Genomic DNA, 8,326 nt, shown 5'->3' with positions numbered 1-8,326 from the left:
GAGGCTAGGCTCTGGGAAGCCGCTTGTATGCGCATGCGTGTGGGATCATCGTTTTGCCACTGCTTTTGCTTTTATTCCTGATATAGTTATGAAAATAAAATATTGAATCCACGAGGCTGGACACTGACAAGCTCCATGGTTATGCGCAGACTTTTGCTTACCAAGGACCAGTCATACCTGGCTTCCGGAGTTTAGCGGGGACATCTCTGGGGAAGAGTGGCCGCTCATGGAGACAGATTGGGGCAGTGCTCCCTCACTGAGTGGTGCGAAGCAGTGATCCTTTGATCAAAACACTCCGGAGCGGATCAGGTCTTTGAGCTCTTCCTCGCCTACGGTGTTTCTAACGACGCATACTCACACATTCAAGTTCAGTGACACCTCCGGGTCATCCCTCAAATAGATCATCCCCAAAGACTGCCTCATCTCGCAGATCCCCAGTGAGGATGCTCTCATGAGTCTAGTTGATTAGTTTTTAAAGCCTCCAGCTCACTGCTTTTGTTTTTGGTGTTTTGATTTTTTGTTTTTTGTTTTCCCTTCTATAAGTGTCGGTTCCTCCTAGTTCCACATACCTTCTCTCTAGCTCAGATTCCAAGGGTCACACTTTTACTCCAAGACTTTTCTAAAGGGTCTTTCCAGAGGATACCCAGCCAGCCAGTCTAGTCAGGCCAAAAGCTGTGGATGGACATTCCAGAGGTTGTCCTCTGGCTTCATGTAAAGACATACACACACACACACACACACACACACAGAGAGAGAGAGAGAGAGAGAGAGAGAGAGAGAGAGAGAGAGAGAGAGAGAGAGAGATCCACATTTAAAGAAGTCTCCTGGGGAATTTTTGAGGAAAAAAGTTTACTCTGAAATTACTTCGATTTTTAAAACTAATATTTAATAAACTTAGAAATTCCCAAATTTCTCCCTCAATTTCAGCTGATTAAGGTTTTTTTTTTTGGTTTTTTTTTTTTAAATGTTGTTCCAGTCTCCCAGGTTATAATGATCAATTCTTTGATCCCATTTCTAGGCTGTGGCACGGTGACAGAGCACTTGTCTAGCACATAAGGCCCAGACTGAATTTAATATAGGAATGTATCTTTTGGAGCCAAGATACCATACTTCCATGTACTATAAGAATATTTGACACTCTGGAGGTCTTTTTTTTTTTTTTACACCTATTAAGGCATGGGTTAATCCATAGGGGCGGGGCTCCAGAGGCTCAGGTCCGGTTTGTTTCCACAAAGTGAACTTGGATGGAGTAGGCTAAGCCAGGTTCCTTCATCTCTGCCTTCCTTTGTCTAATCATTTATTTCCTTTACTCATTATAGGAAACCCAGCTCTTAAAGCCTTGGAGTACTTAATACACTCAACAGACACACTAATTCTCACAGCAAATATTTGTTGTTGTTTGTAACAATGCTAACAAGCAACACTGCAGGTGCTCCCACTTTTACCATGGTAACATTTGGGGGTCATTCTTTATCGAACAGATAAATAGAAAATACCTATTCCAGTATTTTCTAGAAGCCATCTATCAGATGTCTCTTTGTGTTTGATGATTTGTTAAATTGCTAAAAACAAGGTTCTGGCCAAAGGGGAATAAGGTTGGCTAGTTGTGTATGTACTTCTTTTGTGTGCAGAGGGTGAATTCAGGACCTTGCTCATCATGTTAGTCAACTGCTCTATTCAGGGCCCTAATGACATCTTTTAAATGTATTAATATAGCTTGAGGTACAACTTAAAAATTGTAAGCCTAAATTATTTAAATACACATTTGTCACTGAAACACAAATATAATCTGTTAATGGCCAGGCATGGTGGCATAAGCCTTTAATCCCAACACTCTCAAGGCAGAGGCAAATAAGAGATCCCTGGGAGTTCAAGCCAGTCAGGACCACATAGTTTAACTGTCAAATAAATAACAATATGTGAGGGGAGGGGTGGAAAAATAGCTTAGTACAGTTTTAGAGTACTTATGCGTTGCTTTTGCAGAAAATTCAATTTCTAGCATCTACATGGAAGCTCACAACTGTCTAACTCCAGTTCCAGAGGATCTGATGCTGTTTTCTGGTCTCCAGGCATGAATGTGGTACACAGAAATATATGCAAGCAAAGCATTCATACACAAAAATACCATATATATATATAAAATGACAAATACACTGAAGCTGTTTTCAGATACACCAGAAGAGGGCATTGGATCCCAGTACAGTTGCTTGTGAGCCATCTTGTGGCTGCTGGGAAGTGAACTCAGGACCTCTGGAAGAGCACTCAGTGCTCTTAACTGCTGAGCCATCTCTCTCGCCCACAAAAAAATACTTTTAAGTGCATTTATTTATTTAGTGTGCATATGTGTGGGCAGGAGTGTGTGGAGGTCAGGATAAAAGGTCAGAATTTGTTCTCTCCTTCCATCATGAGTCCTGGGAATCAAGTCTGGCTACAAAGTAGAGATAATTTCTTATGCTGAATGGAAACATCACCTGTCAATAAAACGCTGGTTGGCCAATGAGCTTGGGCAAGATTAGGAAGTGGGTCATCTGTCAAGAGAGTGAGTTGGGGAAGGAAAAGTGCTGGGAGCAAGAGATTTCACCCAAACTCTGAGGAAACAGATGTATGAAACTGAGAAGGTAACCAGCCATGCAGCATGCTAGTAGAATAAACCGGATTACTAAGATATGAGCTAGTTATGAACAGAGCCTAGGCATTTATTCATACATAAGAAGTCTTTGAGTTGTTATTTCCGAGAACAAAGTGGATGCATGGAAAAGCTAGAGGTTACAGATGGTATTAAAAACACTACTAGGGTGCTGGAGAGGTGGCTCAGCCGTTAAGAGCACTGACTGCTCTTCCGGAAGTCCTGAGTTCAATTCCCAGCAACCACATGGTGGCTCACAACCATCTATAATGGAATTTGATGCCCTCTTCTGATGTGTCTGAAGACAGCACATAACATGAAATAAATAAGTCTTTAAAAAAAAAAAACTACTAGTCTTGCACAATATGCACTTTACAGGCTGAAACCATCTCAGTGTCCCTATTTTCTTTCTTTTTAAAGTTCAGAACCTGTTAACTTTATTTATTTGTGGGTATGCATACGGGCCATATGGTGGAATTGGTTCTTTCCACCATGAGTACAGAGGATGAGACTCATGGTTGGCAACAGGTGCTTTTACCTGCTAAGCCATCTTATCTGCCTCCAGGAGAAGCCTTTTACTTTTTAAAGATTCATTTATTTTATGTATATGAGTACACTTTAGCTGTCCTCAGTGTTTAGCTCTTTAGCTGCAGGAGTTGAGGTGGGACAGCTACGTTTACTGTTGTTATGCTCAAACCCCATGGACAAGCTTCAAATTCTTGTGACACTGCTGTGGTGGCATGCAGAGTGGTCTTCTCTTAGTGTTCCTTCGGCTTTCTGTGGCGTCTTCTGTGGCTCTATGCCCTGTCCTCGCCATTGCCGTTTGACTATATCAATACTTGTTGACTTAGCACTGGTCTAGAGTGCTGTGCTGAGTCTACTTCAGTCTTCGTCAGGCACTGTGTCCCTGGGACTTGGTGACACCTCCCTCACCCCCACCCGTAGCTGGAATTCTAGACCCAGGACACATTACTGTCTCTGCTGAGTGGTTTTGTTTTCTTCCAGATGAGTGAAAACTTGCTTGCCCTACCCTCCAATTTTAGGCTTTTGTGAGGAGGGACAAAGGACATTTTCTTAGACTTTTAACCTTTGACCTCTGCTCTTCAGAAGATTCCTCATGTGCCTACCTCACAGGTTCCAGAAGAGAAAGCTGGTCATCCCTCTCACCTTTCAACTGAGGCACTGTCTACAATTGGGAGACTTTGATAAGCTTTGAGAAAAAGAGAGATGATTCTGAAATGTTCTCTGACTGGGAAGTTTGGGACCTACCTGAAGTCAAGGAAGAGACTTAGTGAAGGGTAGAAACAGAAGCACCAGGATTGTAGCCTGCACAAGGAATTCTGGCCATTGGAATGGTGGGAAGGAAAGTATTCAAAATAAATATCCATTTATTAAAATTTAGTTTGTTTTAACCAGAGTGATACAATATTACAGGTACATATGTCTACACAGGTCTGCTATGTTAACAAAAAAAAAACATATCAAAACAAATGCGCAAGAAGTAATTTTTCAATGTTAGCCATTATTAGCTTTTCATAGAAAGTGTTTAGTGCTTCTAAACTCATCCTCTTCCCAACACTACCACACCACACTGCCCTATCACTACTTCTTTATTGTGATATTCAGGCTGATCAGATCGGCCTTCACTATCTCCATGATAGCTGCAGGATCTCAGAGCTGACCTGGTAATGGATTTATGTTAGCTCCTCCCCATTCTCTTTGAGTTGGTCTATTTCTGTTGGTTTTCCCATTCTTAAAAATTAAAAAAGCTTTAACATTTCTATTTAAAAGCTTTTAACATTTGACCATTACAATTTTACCAATTATAATGTATTATTTAACTAATAATTTTGAAGTGGAAACACATGCAAGCATTCCAGCAATAAATATAACACCACTAGACTGCAGACCCTTTCTCTGGGCAGCAGACTACATTTTGTTCTGGCCAGGAAGCCTCAAACTCAGAACTGATTTCAATTGTTGGAAAACAAGAATTATGTCAGGTGTGGAGGTGCACACTTGTGCAGAGGAGGCGGATGCAGGATTTTTACAAGGGCTAAAACCCTGTAAAAAAAAACAGAGGCTGGAGAAGGCTCAGTGGTTAGCTCTCACATTGCTTTTCTGGAGGGCCCAATTTCAATTCCTGGTATCCACTTTGGGTACCCACATTCTTATGTGCATACCTACATACAAACACATAGCTAAAAATAAACTCTTTTTAAATGACCATAAAACACACGATTTCCCTGGTAAATACATACAGTGGTCCTCTGAAATTGTTCTGTATCCACTCAATTGAGAATTGAAAGTCCCCTTAAAGAAAAATACTAGCTTAGAATTAAAGGACAACTCCCGCCGTTTTTCCCAAAATAAGACCATAGTTGCCTGGTGCTGGTGGAGTATGTCTTTAATGCCAGTACTTAGGAGGCTGAGGCAGTACGGATCTGTGTCTTTGAGGCCAGCCTGATCTAGAGTGAACTCTAGGAGTGCTTGGGCTACACAGACAAACCTTGTCTTGAAAGTAATTATCCACATGACAATACATTGTAATTAGACTTATCCAGGGGTGGCTTACAAGTATGTGGGAGATTAATTCCACTGCCATTTTACAAAAGGAACTCAAGGTTAGGTAGATTTTGGTATCTGGGGTTCTAGAACAAATCCTTCATGGATACAAGGGATGAATGATTTATTTCATGCAACTTATTATTTTAGGCTACTTCAAATGATTAAAGGCCTTCAGTTTCTGCTGATAGCATGGTCAATTTACACTATGGGTCTTGATTCTTCACTGGCTTCTAAGACTATATATCATATCCTTTGCCATATTACTTTCAATAGCTCTTCCAACATGAGATGCACTCATCCTTGTGTCCGATGATGGGCTTGATTGATGACTTGTGCCAACAAGGTGGCACATACCTATGTTGACCTCATCTGGTTCACCATGGAGAACAGATACCAGGTAGCTAGCTTCAACATGTGACTCAGAAGGAACCACCTGGAACAAACTTGAACCTTCCACTTGAGGATAAATCTCAGTCTAGAGCAATTGCCCTAGAAGGCTGTAAGTCCAAGACAACGCGAGAACAAAAGCAAGAGAAAGACAGTCGGTTATGAGAAAACAGAGAGGCTCGGGGCTTCCTTCAAAGTACAACTGCTGATACATTCAGGAAACAGAGAGAAGGCATGGAATAGGTTAAGAACCGTTGCCTAGTAGGGTTTCCTGTGCTATAGTAACATTTATTTACCAGAGGCAATTATAGTTAATACTTTGTTTTCTTCCAGATGTTTTCCCAGAGGCAGCCTCTATAAATATCAGGGGACTGTCTCAGTTTCTACCTTGAAAGGCCCCAAGGTGGGTCTGTATCTGCCTGCCTGTGTCTGTCTATCTCTGTCCTCTGAGGCTCATTTGTATCTAGTCTTGTATACACTTATTCTTCAGGATAAACTCTATTTTCCTTTGAAAGGAGGGATTTCCCTTTTTTCTTTAATATGGGCTTTCTGTTTTAAAATTGTGGTTTATGCTATAGGCATTAAGGATAATAAGTGAGTGCCTGTATAAATTAGTCCCCTCTACCACGTTGACTGGCAGAGTCAACTTTAACATTCCTAGACTCACTCATTTATTGCAGTGCTAATGGGAGAATCCAGAGCCTTATGTATGGTAGGCTTCAAAAATAAGCTACAGTCCAAAACATTTTCTAGTTATTAAAAAGCACACAAGCTAGAGTTACTCCATGTATATAACCTTAATTCTTGCTTATTATTTGGTATTTCTACATAGTTCATATCTAATCTCTCACTCCCAGTTGCTGAGGAAGAACCAACATCCTTGTTGAGTGACATCTTGTACAGGATAACTGGGGCCAGGTAAAGCAAAGTGCATACAACTATAATCTCTGCGCTGGGGAGCTGAGAAAGGATTATAGGCAAGTTCCAGGTCTGTCTAGCTACATGTTACATTCTAAGACAGTTTCTGCTACAGGTGTAAGAAATGGACTGGCCATTTAGAGGAGCTCATGTGGAGGGCTCAGGACAAGGGCAACTTCATGGAGGCAAAGACCAACCCTACGACTACAGCCAGAGGAACGGAGTGTCAGAGTGAAGAGGAGGAGAACAGCAAACAGCCATGCTGTGCTCTGGGAAAACCACAAACCTGGCCAACCCGGTGGAAGCCTGTCCATCTTAACTGATACTTTCTCTTTTCTAGTGAAGATATCGCTGCTGTCTTCTAAAAACTCAGTCTTTCAGAGATCTACAGCCTTCCTATAGATACCTTATGCATTCTATACAGTTACATAGTAAAGGAAGGAGACAGCATCTGCTCCTAGTCTACTACATCCTAAAACTCTGACAGGGACTTACACTTGGCATCTACTCTACAGGTTCCCTCATCTCCTGAAGACAGGGCTTCTCTGTGTAACCCTGGCTGTTCTAGAACTCACTTTGTTGGAGACCACTCTGGCTCTACCTCTCAAGTAAGGTTTGAGCCACCACCGTCTAACTTACTTCACTGTTATAAAGTATTGGGACTTCTGGGACAGGAGAGACTGTAACCAAGGAGGGCTAACGGCCGCCCTGTCTCAATGTAATGAAGAGTCAAGTGATTGCTCTTCTCTGGATCTCTTACAGCTTCTTATGTCTTGGGACATTTTGGTAATATTTTACAATAAAAAGTCACTTGTGAAGGTGCTTTTTTGTTTTGTTTTGTTACTTTTTGTTGTTGTTTTTGGTTTTTCGAGACAGGGTTTCTCTGTGTAGCCCTGGCTGTCCTGGAACTCACTCTGTAGACCAGGCTGGCCTTGAACTCAGAAATCCACCTGCTTCTGCCTCCCAAGTGCTGGGATTAAAGGCGTGCGCCACCATTGCCCGGCTGAAGGTTCTGCTTAAAAAGTAGGGTATCTGCAGTTCCACTAGGTCACTTCTTAGAAGTGGTTAAATTTCTCACAGGGTCAAAGAAAGGTCACAAAGTCTCTATATATACACTATGTGCTACACTGCAATGTGCTCCAGAACCTGGGTACCTGATGCTCTCTATTTACCCCTCCTATTTAGAGAACCACTTGAATTTTATATTACTATATACAGGTATGGTGGTACATGTAGAAGCAGGTACATCTGTTAGTTTAAGGCCAGCCTAGTCTACATAACAATTTCAGACATCCAGAACTAAAGTCCCTACCTCCAAACACAAAACAAACACACACAAATCTGGGTTTAAATGTACTAAATTAGTTGGGATTACTTTGTCTTCAGCCACTTACTAGGGCTCCTTAATAAGCATCTTCTTATCCTATTGATCCAGTATGGCCTATGGCTTATAATTACAGCTACAATCCTGAGAAGGTTCTGAGATGCCCCTTGTCATGGTATTTCTGACCATTTAGTAAGCACTATGTTATTCCATTCAGCCTTCTTCATTCCTGGGGGACAATGGCCTACCTACATTTTAGAAAAAGGGTTTTAGTAAGACAAGGAAGGTCATCAGGCAGATAGATGACTTGCATGTTTGAGGGACAATCACAACAACACAAAGACACAAGGAAAAGTCAAGTGGCACAAAGAAAAGGAAATGCAATAGTAGAATCAAGGAAAGGAACCCTCAGATGGGTGGGGCATGAAGATCCAGGTGTTCAAACCTTATTTCTGAGGAAAAAGTGTCAACCGTAAAGATATCTCATCAATTTAATTTCTTTT

The sequence above is a fragment of the Apodemus sylvaticus genome, chromosome 5 (genome assembly GCF_947179515.1).
Source record: "Apodemus sylvaticus chromosome 5, mApoSyl1.1, whole genome shotgun sequence".
In the NCBI taxonomy this organism is placed as follows: Eukaryota; Metazoa; Chordata; class Mammalia; order Rodentia; family Muridae; genus Apodemus; species Apodemus sylvaticus.
Note: the sequence above shows the minus strand (reverse complement) of the source record.